At 31.6% G+C, this 16771-nt stretch overlaps 1 protein-coding gene and 1 long non-coding RNA gene across 5 annotated transcripts in view; both read left to right on the top strand.

The window, feature by feature from the left end:
* The window catches only part of LOC147034603 (uncharacterized), a 2810-nt gene extending 495 nt beyond the window's left edge, over positions 1-2315 (top strand). Inside the window, exons 1-2 of the long non-coding RNA XR_015059388.1 lie at positions 1-874; positions 972-2315. The exon at positions 1-874 is cut by the window's left edge and continues 495 nt beyond it. This is a non-coding gene — a long non-coding RNA (uncharacterized LOC147034603). The remainder of the gene's footprint in view (positions 875-971) is intronic.
* The window catches only part of LOC147034601 (roundabout homolog 1-like), a 451205-nt gene that overhangs the window by 74782 nt on the left and 359652 nt on the right, over positions 1-16771 (top strand). The gene's annotated exons all lie outside the window — the stretch shown is intronic.

Raw genomic sequence — 16771 nt, 5'->3', positions numbered from 1 at the left:
GAAATGATAAACTTCTCTTAATGCTCTTGTTTGACCACCTCCTGAGCCACAGGTTATTTTTTGTTAAGCCCCGCCCACTTTTCTTTAAGCCCCGCCCACTTTTGTTAAGCCCCGCCCACTTTTCATAAGGTAATTTTTCTAAGCCACGCCCACTTTTCCTAAGCTCCGCCCACTTTTGCTAAGCTCCGCCCACTTTTCATAAGATATTTTTTCTAAGCCACGCCCACTTTTCCTAAGCCCCGCCCACTTTTCATAAGGTATTTTTTCTAAGCCACGCCCACTTTTCCTAAGCTCCGCCTACTTTTGCTAAGCCCCGCCCACTCTTACATCATTTCCAGTTCATCTCTGACTCACAAAGAAATCACTAGAAAATTACAGGATGTTATGGTTTTGAAAAATTTCCCAATGAAGGCTTGCCTAGGCTTGCCCAGGGAATTTCCAAAGGAAACCACACCCACCAGTCTTTCTCTATAAAAGCTTCAAACCCAGGCTCCATTTTAAACATTTGTTCTTGCTGGCAATGGTGTTCTGTGTGCTTGTCTCAAACTCTCTGTCTTCTATGGAACTAAACCTTCAAGTTGATGAACTGGATTCAAACCTCTTATCTATTGAGGTAAGATTTTTTATTTTCCTATTTTCAAACTTTGATTGAAGCATACTCATTTAATAATTAAATAACTTAATTAATACATTATTATTTTCTCTCACAGGAAATTGTATCTGAAAATACTGCTTTTGCTACAACTTGGGGGAAATTGTTGGCTTGGTTGAAGACCTTGAGTGGGATGACTTTAGTGTTCCTTGGAACTCTCTGTCTTCTATGGAACTAAACCTTCAAGTTGATGAACTGGATTCAAACCTCTTATCTATTGAGGTAAGATTTTTTATTTTCCTATTTTCAAACTTTGATTGAAGCATACTCATTTAATAATTAAATAACTTAATTAATACATTATTATTTTCTCTCACAGGAAATTGTGTCTGAAATACGAAATGAAAATACTGCTTTTGCTACAACTTGGGGCGAAATTGTTGGCTTGGTTGAAGACCTTATGAGCGACCAAGACCCACAGAACGAGTTCGTCCTTGATGACCCAACCAAAGAGTTATACCTTGGAGACCAGCAAAATCCTGAAAAAGAGTTTTACAGCAATAGTACTCATTGTGAGTTATCAAGACAATACCCACTGAACAAGTTATACCTTGATGAGCCAGAATACAAGTTTTACCTTGGAGACTCACAAATTTTGAAAAAATCAGTAAATGAGTTCTGCCTTGATGGTTTAAATAACTACCTTGGAGACTCAGGAAAAGGGTTTTGCCAAGATGGTTCTAAATATGGGGCCTACCTTGGAGACTCACAAATTTTGAAAAAATCAGTAAATGAGTTCTGCCTTGATGGTTTAAATAACTACCTTGGAGACTCAGGAAAAGGGTTTTGCCAAGATGGTTCTAAATATGGGGCCTACCTTGGAGACTCACAAATTTTGAAAAAATCAGTAAATGAGTTCTGCCTTGATGGTTTAAATAACTACCTTGGAGACTCAGGAAAAGGGTTCTGCCAAGATGGTTCTAAATATGGGGCCTACCTTGGAGACTCACAAATTTTGAAAAAATCAGTAAATGAGTTCTGCCTTGATGGTTTAAATAACTACCTTGGAGACTCAGGAAAAGGGTTCTGCCAAGATGGTTCTAAATATGGGGCCTACCTTGGAGACTCACAAATTTTGAAAAAATCAGTAAATGAGTTATCCTTAAGAGACTTTGTAAGTTGGTTTTACTTTGAATACTTGAAATGTGGGTTCTGGATTGATAACTCACAATGTGATACATATCTTGGAAACTCAACGGGAATGTGGTTATACCTTGAAGACTTGGAAAGTTGGGTTTATGTTGGACACTTGAAACTTTTTTGGGGGCTTTTATTTATTTATTTATTTATTTATTATTATTATTATTTTATTTATTTATATTTTGGAGACTTTTGGAGTTGCTATCACTCTTTGGGATCTAAACCTATCGATGTAGTTCTTTGTTGGATGGTGCTTGATGGGAGCAAGATCAAGAAAGTTCTGGGAAGAAAGTGCAGGCTTACTCCCTCTTTCTACGTCATCAAACCTGAAAGCCTTAAAAGACAGAATTGGAAGAAGAGAAAAAAAACAAAAAATATACATTGTTCGTTCTGGGAAGAAAGTGCAGGCTTACTCCCTCTTTCTACGTCATCAAACCTGAAAGCCTTAAAAGGCAGAATTGGAAGAAGAAAAAAAAAAAACGTAAAAATATATATATATAGGTGGAAATCTCATTTTGAAAAAGACATTGTGTTGGGCGAGGATTGAGTTGGGGTTGAGATTTTGAATGTGAGGGTTGGGGTTGAGATTTTGAATGTGAGGGTTGGGACACACACACATACACATCAACAAACAAAAGTTAAGCCTTGACTATTCAGTTGAGGATTCTGTGTTTGGGGGTTCACAGATCTAAGAACGTCCCCCTTGACACACATTATATACTTGTCCCTCTAGTGTCCACAAAGGTGTATTATCTGCTTAGTTTTGTCTTTTGTAATTCCTGTGAATAAAATGAACCTAAAATCTCTTCCCCTTCCAAATCATATATTTTATAAGTCCAAGGAACTGTATCTATTACATCAACAATTTTAAAAAGTTCTTTCGTCCATCGTTCAGTAAAACCCTTTTCAAAATGAGATTTCCACCTATATATTCTTACGATATCACCAACTTTGAACTTAGGTTTTCTGACATTAATCTCTTTTTCATATTTTAATTTTGTAAATGTTTCTGATGGCTTCATATTCGTTGATGTGTGAATCGTGTCATTATACTTATCCACAATATCCTGAATAAAAGATGACCATTGTTGTGAACCGAGTTGTGTGAATTTTTTATATAGTCTCTCTTTAAGGTACGATTAAAACGTTCAACAACAACTGCCTTCCCTTCATTAAAGGTACTGTATAATGTAATACTGTTATTTTTTAGAAAATTCATAAATGTCTTGTTATAAAACTCTCTACCCTCATCAGTCCACAATTTCTTAGGTTTTCTCTTACTTTTATTAAATATCTGTTGAAAAGCTAACATAAGAGTATTACCTGTTTTGTTTTTTAAAGGGACAACCCACGCATATCTACTCCTCAAATCAATAACGGTTAAAGCATACTTGTACCCCTTATCATTATTGAGTTCAATCAAATCAGCAGACCAGATATAATCTACTTCCTTGGAATAAACTTTCCTTCTCTGAAACTTTGTGAATATTGGTTTATGTAATTCATCAGCTAATTGCTCTTCAGTCTTAATGGCATCATTAGAGCCTATGAGTTGTCTGAATTTCCAAGTCCCAGTTTCAATTTAGCACTAATCATCTTCTTCACGATGAACCTATCAACTTTTTCTCTCAAGGTTGGATTTTGTATCAGAGACAAATTATACAACATTTCTCTATCGGCTTCATGCTTTTCTTCCAACGTTGTGGTATTCCCATAATCAATATCGTGTCTCATGCACACTTCATCAACTCTATTGATTGGTTTACTCCAGGATTTAGGATTGTCTGCCTCATCTAATCTTTTATCCAAGTTTGTGCCTGGACCACAGAAAGAATACCCTGGAAGATGTAATTCCCCTGGTATTCCAGTAGTTGTAAATTTACTTCCTGATAAAAACTTTTGTATATCTCCTCCGAGTTTGTGTTTGGAGATAAATTGATTTTTTTGAACCACACACCGAACATATACCTTTTTGGATAACCCTGTTATTTTTACTTTTAATATATGAAATATTTTTAGTATTAGTTTTCTTTTTACATTTGAGACAATAACTCATTTATTTATGAGAAAAATTCCTGCAGAGTGCAAAAACCTTTTTAGTTTCCAACATGCACATTTGAATCTTAATTTTTAAAACATAAAGAATCCTTAGAAATGCCTTCACTCTCTCCTCCATTTATTTAAGAAAAAACTTGAATTAAAATCCATATCTTGTCGATGCTAATAGTCTTGTCGAAAGTATTGCAAATAGACTTGTCAATTCTTTGTTTTCCTCCTCGGTGGGTTGAGTTATTTTCTGTAATACCACCAATCTTTTTGAATCTCTCTCGTTTCCATATTTTTATATTTTTTCATTCTCTCTCTTTCCTCCCTCTCTCTCTTCTCTCTTTCCTCCCTCTCTCTCTTCTCTCTTTCCTCCCTCTCTCTATTCTCTCTTTCCTCCTTCTCTCTCTTCTCCTTTTCCTCCTTCTCTCTCTTCTCCTTTTCCTCCTTCTCTTTCTTCTCCCTCTCTCTCTTCTCTCTTTCCTCCTTCTCTCTCTCTTCCCTCTCTTCTTCAACTCCTTCCTCATCCCTTACTATACTTGAATCGTTTACACCCCATAGAATATTATACATATATTCATCAGGATTTCTTGTTATTCCTGTATCCAAAATAATTTTTTACAACAGGATACCAATAAAATTTCTTTTGAATTTCTAAAAGAGCCTTACCTTTTCTTAACCTTATAATTTTTTCATTATTTAACATTCTAATTAAATCTAAAGTTGTCGGTTTATCAACATCAGCATAATGCCAATCTTTTATTGAAAATACCTCATTCTTATGTTGTAGAACATATTTATTAAAATACCGAATACCCTTTTCTTGAAGGTATGCTTGAACACAGAAATGATAATTTTCTTGAAGCCTTCTTGCTGTCATTTATGTATTAGAAATATATGATAGAATAATATTATGGCACGAAACACCTCCCCATCTTCCCATAGTTAAATCATTTTGTATTTCCTTACTTATTATATATAATCCTGTTTTTTCTGTTTTCATGAGATAAACAAGGGCAAAACCATTATTATATTTACCCTTATTAAATTCTTTTATTTGTTGTTTACTAATCGTGGCTCCACAAAACTCATTCTCGATACCAAGTGGATAATATTCTTCCTTACGAGACTGATTTAATTGTTCCAGGTCTTCGAGGTTAATTTTAAATGACCAATTATACCCTAAATCATTCATATCATACCCCCATTGTTCTATTCTCATACAAACGATACGCCCTTCTTTATAAAAATTTATTTTAATTCGAACTGTGAATTCTGTATGACCTGGAGATAATATCAACACTTCTGTATCTTTAGAATACACAGCCGTTTTATTTAAGTATATATATTGTGATAAATCGCTTAATCTCACCAAGTCATTCGCGTCAGTCGGGCTTGGATAATTTTTTAATTTATAAGCATTTTTCATGTTAATATTTTTGTTTATATTATATTTATATCGTTCAGCCTGTGCCTTTGTGTAATAATTTGATAAATCAATATCCAGTTCTTGAGATACACCAAAGATAGAACCATCTTTACCAACATAAGTCATTTATATTAGATTAAAAATAATATCATAAAATTTTTTATTTTTGTTGAGTTGAAATAACACATATAGACATAATTGACCACAACACTTGGAATTTAATTCTTGGACTTGAAATGTTTGATAAACACCATTCTGTAAGAATTTTATGACTTCAACAGGTGGTGGAAGACCAAAACTATCAAAATAATATTTGTCTTGACTATTAAAAATACAAACCCAATGAGAACCGTTCCCATCATTATCTTCTAAGTTCATAATAATATTCTTTGTATGTTTCGACACATTTGTTAATTCATCTCTCATACAAATAACCACATTATGAATTTTTAATTTCTTACAATATTTGGCAAGTTGTAAATTTGATGTTGTATTCTTTCCAAATTCTTTCAACCACTCATCAATGCTCATTTATTTATTAGAAAGATATAATCCATTACCTCTTTTCGTTAATTTTACACCTGCTTGTGCTATAGAAGAAAGCATATCTCCAACTAACAATCTCGCTTTATCAGGCAGACCTTCAAGTTTTTCAGCAAAATCTACAATTACACCACTTCCACTAATTTGTTTCTCCAACTCTTTGTTATGTCTTTCCAATTCTTTTTGAGCCTGGAGTTGAGCCTTCCTTTCGTTGGCAGTTTTGACCGCTGTTGAAATACCACCCGTCAATGCTCCAACCGCACTTAAACCAGCAAATAAAGGAATTAGAAATGGGAGAAATCCTCCACTCGTCTCTCTTATTGAATATTTTTTCAACATTGGTTTTGTCATTTTAATTTTAAGTGAGCCAGTGTCATTCAAGATTTTAACCTGTTCTCTTGTGAGCAAAACATCAATTCTTACTGCTCCTTTTCTCTGAATTGTATTAACGTTAATCGTACAAGGCTTTTGATTTTGAACACAAGATGATAGTTTATGAAGATTGATTTGATTAACATATACCCCAGTTGGTACTTTGCCACTCATTTATTTAACAAAAAATTATGTGAGACTAATCATCACACCATTATCTGTATTAATCTGCAATTCTGTTTCTTCCAAAAGCAAACAATATGTATCAACTTCTTCACTCTCTCCTCTTTCAATGTATAGGGAAGTATCCACTCGATTAGACTTTATAGTTTCCTTTTGCGCGCTCAGGTCAAACGCATAGATTGTATACAAACTTTTAAATGCTGTCATATCCAAAATAGGTTCTTTATTTCCATTACTTTCACACACCTTTTGGTAAGACTTGTATGCTTCAGCAAAATCATTTTTTCCCAATTAATTTCCAATCTATCTCGTGGATAAAATGTTCCATCTAGAGAAACGCGAAGTTGTTTCACCTTAGCATTATCACTCAATGCATTATTCTTATCAGTCGCAGTATCACCATCTGGCTTTTTAAAAATGATCCACAGATATCGTGGCTTTCCTTCCAGAACACCCAAATTCCACGTGTAAGTAGTTTGATTGAGTTTAACGTGTTGACATCTTCTTTTGAGGTATGATACACTGAGTGGTTTCTTTGAGTTAAGTCTTCGATTCAACATCTCTTCTGTTTTAAGATTAGGAGTATATTCACTGATATACCAACTCATCTCCTCAATTACAAATTTATTCTGATCACCAAAAGCATTACCAACACCAAAAAGCAATCTATTTTCATTATCATTCCTTTGTAGTTGAAATCTAATTTTAAGACCATACAGAACTTTATCATGATCACAAAATCCAAATATACCTTTAAGAGGAACCGCCACAGTAAAACTATTTTCTGCTTTTGTATCATCATTATACGCTCCTTTCCTTTGAATATATCCAGGGTCTGTGTTTGTTCCCGTTGACATATCAGGAATAAAACCTTCGACAGACCCCTTTCCCATTCTATCACTGAATGTATAGAGTGTAAATTTTATCATTTCAGATACAGCAGAGACATAATCAACCGCTTCAACTTCTTGTGTTCCAATATACAAACGCACACTATCAAACATTTTCCAGAAGAAATCATTTACAAGTGTAGCGTTTGTGTTATTCCCAGCTTTAGTGAATTTAAATTTACACAACAAGAAACTTTCGGAGAGATTCAAATAGGTTTGTTGATTATTTATTTCAAAACTTTTTGTACCATTCGTATTCCAGTCTGTTCCAGTTATTGCATTTACCTTGAAGTAATCTTCTTTTTTAGTGGAGTTTGAGATAATAATAGTATCATCCAAATCATAGATACTATCAATTGCTTCCATACTTGTATTTATTTAGGAAAAAAGATGTTAAAACTTTTGAAACCCTGATCCAAGTATTTGAATTATTTTCTGTCGTTCTTGGGGGGACAACTGAGTTTTGCCTTTCTTAATTTCTTTTATTGCTTGTAATTTATGAGATTCCTTCTGAGCATCTTTTATACTCTTTACAGCACCTGCTACATTTCCCACAGCAGAAGCAGTTGAACCAATTAGATCTTTATGTTTAAGAATAGTTGAACCAATACCCATGAGAGTATCAATTATCCCATCTCCTCTAAATTGATGTCCAACACCCCTTTGTCTCTTAGGTTTATAGTATCCTCTACCAAGATACATACCTTCACCCTTGTAGTATGGGGAAAGGAACATCCCATCCCCTGTAATTATTTTATATTTTCCCAACTCGTGTTTCCTCACAATAACCATCGTATTTATTTATTGGAAAACTTCACGTAGGTGAATTCTGATGGATATAACTTCTCCATTAAAAGAAATCACACGATTATCTTGGTCGGTTATCCTAAAATTTACTCTGTGTATGGTTTTTCCTGACACAGGTAGATAAACCAAATTTTTAGGTTCCATATTAAATTTATAACCAATTGGGGTTGAGTATGCACTGAATGAAAATATTGTATTTGTTTTTTTCCATCATTATAAGCACCATCAATCAAATCACAGTGAATTAACACCGAATTTATTCCTGAGGATATTTGAATGACATTATCACTGTAAAACGTCCCATTAGTTTCAATCTTTTTTGAGGAGAAACCCAATAACTCTCTAAATGAATTATCAATTGTGAAATCAACCTTGTAGTTATTTTTAACTTTAATCGTTGATTTTGAAGTATGTTTTTGAATGTTTATAACAATATTTTTTGGTTCATCACCCTGTTCTTTCATAAGACGAGCAATTTCGGAAGATATTTGAGAAATCTCATATGCTCCGGGTGAGACTGTTATCGTTTTGTATCCACTTCCGGGATTATAACTAAACTTGTCATTTTTATCAGTTATATTAAATAAGGTATTATAAGTTTCCATGGACAATAAAGATGCCTCATATTCTTTTGTTGTGTCAAGTTGTAGTGGGTATGGGAATGAAGATGTGTGGTCGCTTGTTGTGAAATTGAAACTAAGGATTGTGCTTCTCATCTTATTTAATATGAGATAAAATGTCTTTATATTGATATTTATTAATTATTTTCATGTTCATCAACTGGTCTAAAATGGCTGATGCTTCATTAAAACAATTGTTATTTCCAGCCTTCTGACTGCCTAACAACAATAACAGTCTATTAACTAATTGCGATGGGTCATTTGGAAGAAAACTAACACCTGAACCAAGGATACTTAAAGCCTGAATAATGTGTTTCTCCTTCTCATTCTTCCTACTTTTACCAGAAAGAATAACCTTATAATTTAGAGTGTTCAGCAAATCAATATATACTCTATCATCATTATTTTCCATATCCAATGGTTTATCAATATACTTTGATTCATCCTTCACAGTTGAACCTTGTCTTCCATCTTTTGTGAGAAGAAACATTAATCTCGGAGTTAGTTTAACAGGGGGTTGAGCAGAACTTAAGAACCTTAATTCATCATTAAATATCAATACCTTTTCTTGAACAAGATGAAATATTGCTGGTTGTTCTGTTGGAATGAGTCCTGCTTTGGTTTTTGAATCCGCTGAATATTCATTGTTTTGAACAGCATTCACAATATAATCAGGGGTTGATTAATCTCTTCCAGTTGTTGAAATAAACCTTCATCATGTTCTAATTCTCCAATATGCTCTAATTCTTCCTCCGTCATTTGACTGAAATCTTTCAACATTTGGAGCTTTCTGGGAGTATATTCTACTGTGGGAACTGTGGAAACATCTTTCATTTTTCTTGGGAAGTTTTTAAAAGTGGTTTAAAAAATTTCTCTTGTTTTCTTTCAAATGCTTCTTCGCCCGTTAGTTTCTGTCTGCGTTTCTTCTTTATGTCTTCCTGTTGTTTTACAACTTTTGAAACCAACTCTTGATGTTCCTTAAATCTTCTTGCTCTTTCTTTTACATCCATTTATTTATTGTAAAATATCATTTAATGAATTGTAAAGATCAACAGGGAAATTTTCCTTTTCTTCATCATTCAAGTAGATGTGTTCAAATAAATCCTTTTCTTTAAATATTTCATCAAATTCTTTATTAACATTAATGCGAGTTGTAATTTCTTCTTCACTAATACTTGCATCTCTGCTTTTCATACGTTTGCGTTGAGTTTCTTCATCAACATCAAAACCGAATGATAAAATCTTCACTCCACTCAGATGTTTAATAATTTGTCTCGTTCCTTCTGGATTAGTTTCTAATATCCCAACACCACCAGATTTTAGTTTCCTTAACTCACTCTTACAATGTGAATATTTTGTTGTACCAAGAGAAACCTCCTCAAACATTTGACCTTCATTCCTCAATCGCATATGTTCCTCCACTGAAATATAGTGATAATCTTCACCTTTTACTTCTCCAGGTCTTATTGCTCTAGTTGTTGTTGATACAATGCGTATCACGGGGTGTTTTTTAAGTAAATTTACAATATTCTCATTTGTACTACACAAGAACCTTGATTTATGAAAGTTTTTTCCAGAAGCAGATTTACCCACAAGATTTATAATAATAGTTGTCATTTATATATGTAATTGTTTATAAAACAAAAAATATATCCCTTAATATCTCATCTTGTTTCACAACAATATATTTATATTTTTCAGTCGTGTGCTTCATATAATCCTCAAATTTCTTTTTACTACATAATGTAGAACAATTATCTCTCCAAAAATTATTGATATCTATTGAATTTAACTTGAATAAAATAAAAGTATTAGCATTGTTTCTGATGGAACGACGAGGAAGTTGAAAGTACGATTGACTAAGATAAATACAATTACAAGAAGAATGTCTCCCTCTTGTGTAGTAGCTGTCCATTACCGTTTGGTTTCTCTCATTAACACAATCATCAAAGATAACGAGGTTCTTTTTTGATTTATCCAAATCTTGGGGAGACGGTATATCATCCGTATTATCACTAAGAATACAAGTTATAGGATTTGATTTCTTTTTACATCTCTGTGTATCACAAAATAGTTGAATTATATCTTCAATGTTATAATCATTTAGGTTTTTTGACGTTTAAATAAACCGATTATATCTTCTTTTTGAAGACCAGCATTAAAACCTTGTGAGAGTAGTTGATACTCTGGTTGAAAACTCGACTTTGTGAAAATTATTAAATTGTCATAATCTAAAAAGTTGGGAGTGAGGAGCATTTTTAAAAGTAAGCAGGTTTTTCCACATCCACTTGAACCAACTATGAGACATCTTAATGAATTTGGGAGATTTTTATGGTTGTTAAATTTTATCTTATTTTCCCAAATAGGTAAAAAATCATTCATTTATATATTTGAAAAACAGGTTATTTAATTTATTATTGGCTTTTTTAGAAACTCTATATTTTATCCTAAGTTCAGGTTTAATTTCAAGATAATCCATTATTTTATTTATACAATATCTTGTGTTGATATTTCCCTGAAAATTACATCCATGAATAATATACAACAACAATCCTTTGAACATTTCTCTTATACGTTCAGTTTCTTCCCTTGTAAGGAAAGGTGTGTTATCATCCTCATACTTTACATTCATTTCTCTAATCAATCTTGTAAAGTAATTCATTTTTGGTGTAAATCTAAAAGAATTATTTTCCTTTTTATATTTTTTATTATCATTAATTAGAAGATAATCACAGAATATACATTGTTTATAGGCTTTTGACTCTGTGTTTAATCCCCGTCTTTCACACGCAGGACAATTCTCAAATTTGTCATATGGAGAATCAGGAAAGTCTAGCATATTTATAAAGTAAAACTTTACTTAAACTGAAATTCATCTATACTTTCAGTTGTATATTACCATCGATATCGATATACTTTTTTTCATTATCAGATTCAACGACAACATTTTTTATATTAAAGGTAATTTTAAAATTATCGTTAACTACTATTGAACGAAATGTCATTTCACCTGATATATTAACATCCTTTATTTCATCAGGATTTACATCTTTAGGGTTGTTGAAAAAAATACAAATTTCTCCTTGCATATTACAGATGGTCTTATCTTTTCTTTCTAAAGCTTCATCCATAAGGTTTTTGTTCTTTGATACTTTTTCTTGTTTCATTGCTTTTTCTAGTTTTGAATATATTACTAGAAGGAGAGGAGAAACTTTTGTTAGAGATACTTTAATTGATGTTCTACCAGGTATACTAAAAGCCCTTCCACTGAAGGAAATTGAAGAACTCATATTATTTACCATAATAGTTTTTATCCAATAGTTGTTATATTTATCTTTGTTCAATTTTACATCCTTGACATATTTCTCAGTATCTTTAACAGATGAAGAGATTGATTGAAACTTGTCTTTTGTGTCTTGAAACATTGTATTTATTAAGTGAAAAAGTTGGAGGATAAAATGTTTTTAAGCACAGATTCACCTATAAATTAAACGAAATTTTCATCAAGAAAATTTTAGTTCAAGCAAAGTTTTATTCTATAAATATGGTGAATACAACGTACTGCGATGTTTGTAATCACGAATATAAACATTATAGAAAACACCTCCGAACCAACAAACACACATTTAATCTATTTCATCAAATATCTCCTCTTGAGTTGGAAAGAAAACATTGTGATATCTGTTCAAAGGATGTTTTGAAGAGTAGTTATAATCAACATCTTCAATCACAAAAACACAAGAAAAATGAGTTTAAAGTAAAGGGAGACTATTATATTAAAAACACTGATGAGGCATTTAAAGGGCATATAAAAATAAGGATTTTTCAATTTGGAGAACCCGGTCCATCATCAATAGCTGAATCAATTGAAATAGTGAAACCCGATGTTGAAAAATTTATTAAAAAGACATTAAAAGAAATGAAAACTTTAAAGTTTTATATGGGAGTGAAAATGAATATGAAAAGACAAGATGAAGAACAAACTCCTTATATGAGAACAGATCTTCATTTTATAACATCATTTCAAGATTTTTTGAATAGTGGGGTTTATGAAGAACTATCAAGACAAGAGGAGGATGTTGATAATACAGTGGTAGGAAGTGGATTCAATATTAAAAAATCATCTTTTTAGATATACACATTCTAAAATCAAACCCTCTTAAAGCTTCTTCTTATATTGAATTACCAAAAGAAATAAAACTAAAGAAGGCAGTTGTTAATATTAAGAACAATGATAATAAATGTTTTCTCTGGTCTGTTCTTGCTCACTTACATCCACCAAAATGTAATTCAGAAAGAGTAAAACAATATATGAAATATGAGAATACCTTGGACATTAAAGATTTTAAATTCCCAATGCCATTAACAGATATTCCTAAATTTGAGAAAAAGAATAATCTTTCTATTAATGTATATGGATTAACGGATACAAACAAAGTTCAAATATTAAAAATTTCAAACAACTATAAAAATGAAGAAACACACATTGACCTTTTATATTTTAGTGTTGGAAAGAATTCACATTACACATACATCAATAATTTATCAAGATTAATCTCTTCTCAGGTATTCAGAACAGCAAACAAAATATATCCTTGTAAGCGATGTCTTAATTCATTTCATACAAAAGAACGATTAGAACAACATTCAAAATATTGTAGTAATCATAAATCAGCTGTAATTACAATGCCTAAACCTGGTGAAAAGATTTATTTTGAAGATTATAATAAATCTATCATGCACCCATTTGTGATATACGCTGATTTTGAATGTATCCTTAAAAAGATAAATACTGCTTCTCCTAATCCAAAAGAACCATATACAAATAAATATCAAAAACATATTCCTTGTGGTTTTTGTTATTATATCAAATCATCTGTTGGAGAAAAGTATAACAAACTTGAACATTATCGTGGAAAAAATGCTTCACAAGAGTTTGTAAAACGATTAGAAAAGGATTGTATAAGACTCACTAAATTAATGAAAGAAACAAATGAACCGATGAAATTAACCAAAGAAGAAAAATTAGAATTTAGAATGAACAATATCTGTCATATTTGTGAGGGGAAATTAAGGAGTTTAAAGTTAGAGACCATTGTTATCTTACTGGTAAATATAGAGGTCCCGCTCATTCCTGTTGTAATCTTAATTATAAATTACCTTCTTTTATTCCAGTCTTTCTTCACAACAGCGCCAACTATGATACACATCTATTTATAAATGAACTTTCAAAAACACCAGGGAATATTTCTGCTATAACAAACACAAGTCAAAAGTATATTTCATTTTCAAAAATGATATTCACAAAACCTATAACTCGTATTAGGTTTTTAGATTCTTACAAGTTTATGGGAACACCACTAGCCTACCTCGCATCAAATCTAAGCTCCACGGACTCTTTTCCAAATCTTAATTCATTCTTTCCAAAAGAGGAAATTCTCACTAAAGAGGAAATTCAGATTAAAGAGAGAATTCAAAGTAAAGAGGAAATTCTAACTGAAGATGAAATTCTAATTATAAAGAAAATTCGAACTAAAGAGGAAATTCAGATTAAAGATGAAATTCTGATTAAAGAAGGAATTCTTACGAGAGAGGAAATTCAAACAAGGAATGAAATTCAAAGTAAAGAGAAAATTCTTACAAGTAAGGGAATTTATCCTTATGATTATATGGATTCATTTATGAGATTTAAAGAAACACAACTTCCTTCAAAAGAAAGTTTCTATAATAACCTTTATGAAGAAGAGATAAGTGATAAGGAATATAAACACGCACAAGAAATATGGAAAATATTTAAGATAAAGAACCTTGGAGAATATCACGATTTATATCTAAAAACAGATGTTTTATTGTTAGCTGATGTGTTTGAAGCTTTTAGATCACTCTGTCATAATAAAAATTGTTATGGATTAGATCCTGCCCACTATTTCACAGCTCCTGGTTTAGCTTGGAGTGCAATGTTGAAAATGACAAAACAAGATATAGATTTAATCAGTGATGTGGATATGCTTTTGATGATTGAGAAGTCCAAGAGAGGTGGAATATCACAAGTATGTTCAAAAGATATGCTAAAGCAAATAATAAATATCTTCCAAATTATGATAGTGAAAAAGATAGTAATTATTTGATGTATTTTGATGCTAATAATTTGTATGGATGGGCAATGTCTCAATCTCTGCCTTATGGTAAATTAGAGTGGGTGGAAGAAAAGGATTATGAAAAGGCTTTGATGAATATTGTTATTTCTTCTCAAGAGGAATTGAATGACGAAGAAGAAGGTTATTATTTTGAAGTTGATTTGAGGTACCCGAGTGATCTTCATAATAAGCATAAAGATCTTCCTTTTGCATGTGAGAAAGAAACTCCAAAGAAAGAATGGTTAAGTGATTATCATAAAAGTTTTAATATTAAAGGCAAATCAACAGAAAAGTTATTAACAACATTCTATGATAAAGAGGGATATGTTTTACATCAGAGAAGCTTAAAACAGTTTTTGAGAGAAGGATTGAGAGTAGCTAAAATTCATAGAGTTTTAAAATTTAAACAAAGTCCTTGGGTGAAAAAGTATATTCAATTTAATACAGATATGAGAGCAAATACAAAAGTAAAATTTGAAGGGGACTTTTATAAATTAATGAATAATGCTGTATTTGGAAAGACTATGGAAAATGTTAGAAACAGGCAAAACATTAGATTCGCAACATCTTGGAAAGAAGCTTCGAGATTGATAAATAAACCAAGTTTTGAGAGAGAAGAGGTTTTTTCAGAGAACTTTTCTGCAATTCATATGAAAAAGGAAAGTATTGTAATGGAGAAACCAATTTATATTGGAACAGCAGTTCTTGATTTATCAAAGATATTGATGTATGATTATTTGTATAATGACTTAAAGAAAGAGTATGGCGAAAATGTTTCATTGTTGTATATGGATACTGATAGTTTTATCCTAGATATAAAAACTGATGATGTTTATGAAGATATGAAGAAAAATATTGGAGTATATGATACAAGTAATTTCAGCAAGAAGAGTGAGTTATTTTCCAAAAAGAATGAAAAGGTTATTGGTAAGTTTAAGGATGAGTTGGGTGGAAAAGTAATGAGTGAGTTTATTGGATTGAGAGCAAAGGCATATGCTTATAAGTATGGTGAACAGATTGATAAGAGGTTAAAGGGAATAAAGAAATATGTAATAAAGAAATCAATAACTTTTAGAAATTATTATAATTGTTTGATGAATAAGAAAGAAGAATATAGGAAAATGAATACAATAAGAAGTTATAAACATAACATATATAGTGAAGAAGTAAATAAAAAGGCATTAGGAGCCTTTGATGATAAGAGATTTATTTTAGATAATGGAATAGATTGTGTTCCATATGGATATTGTATGATAGAGTGTATAAAATAGATTGCGTTTTAACGATGGGAAGAAGGGTTAGGGTTTTTTAAGGGCTACCGCTGCTTTTTTCACAATATATAAATGGTTAAACCAAGTATTAATCAAACTAAAGAGTGGAGAAAATCTCAGTCTTGGTATATAAATGGAAAACATAATGAATGTGAAAAATATCAAATAAGTCTTATTGAAAAAATAACTAAAACAAAGGTAAATAAAACAAATAAGCGAATCAATTTAAAAAGTAGTAAGTTAGAGGATGTAAAGAAAAAAATGAATATCCTTGAATGGACTGAAAACTTTGATGGTTATCAATTGAACAATGAAAAAACAATTTACTATAATCTCAAAATGATATGTGGCTCAGGAGGTGGTCAGATGAGATCATTAAGAGAAGTTTATCATTTCGTAATGGCACAAAAGGGGTATCTTAAAAAATATAAAGATTCAAATGTTTTGTTTGTCAATATTTTAGATGGGGATTATTGTGCAAAGAAAATTAAACTATTGAAGGAATTTGAGAATGAACAAATCTTTATAGGTTCAATGAGTGAGCTGTTCAACCCCCAGGTGTTCAATTCAATGAGGTTCAACCTCCAAGTTAAAAGGGGAGACAAATAAATATACCTTGGGATAAAAAGGGGATTTATTTTTAGGGAAAAAAAATATAAATCGCTGAAAATCCCCCATTCATTT

The sequence above is a fragment of the Eptatretus burgeri genome, chromosome 1 (assembly GCF_056783735.1).
Source record: "Eptatretus burgeri isolate ZD-2024b chromosome 1, Ebu_testis_v1, whole genome shotgun sequence".
Lineage (NCBI taxonomy): Eukaryota > Metazoa > Chordata > Myxini > Myxiniformes > Myxinidae > Eptatretus > Eptatretus burgeri.
The sequence above is the reverse complement of the archived record's forward strand: the minus strand, read 5'-3'. Positions and strand labels throughout refer to the sequence as shown.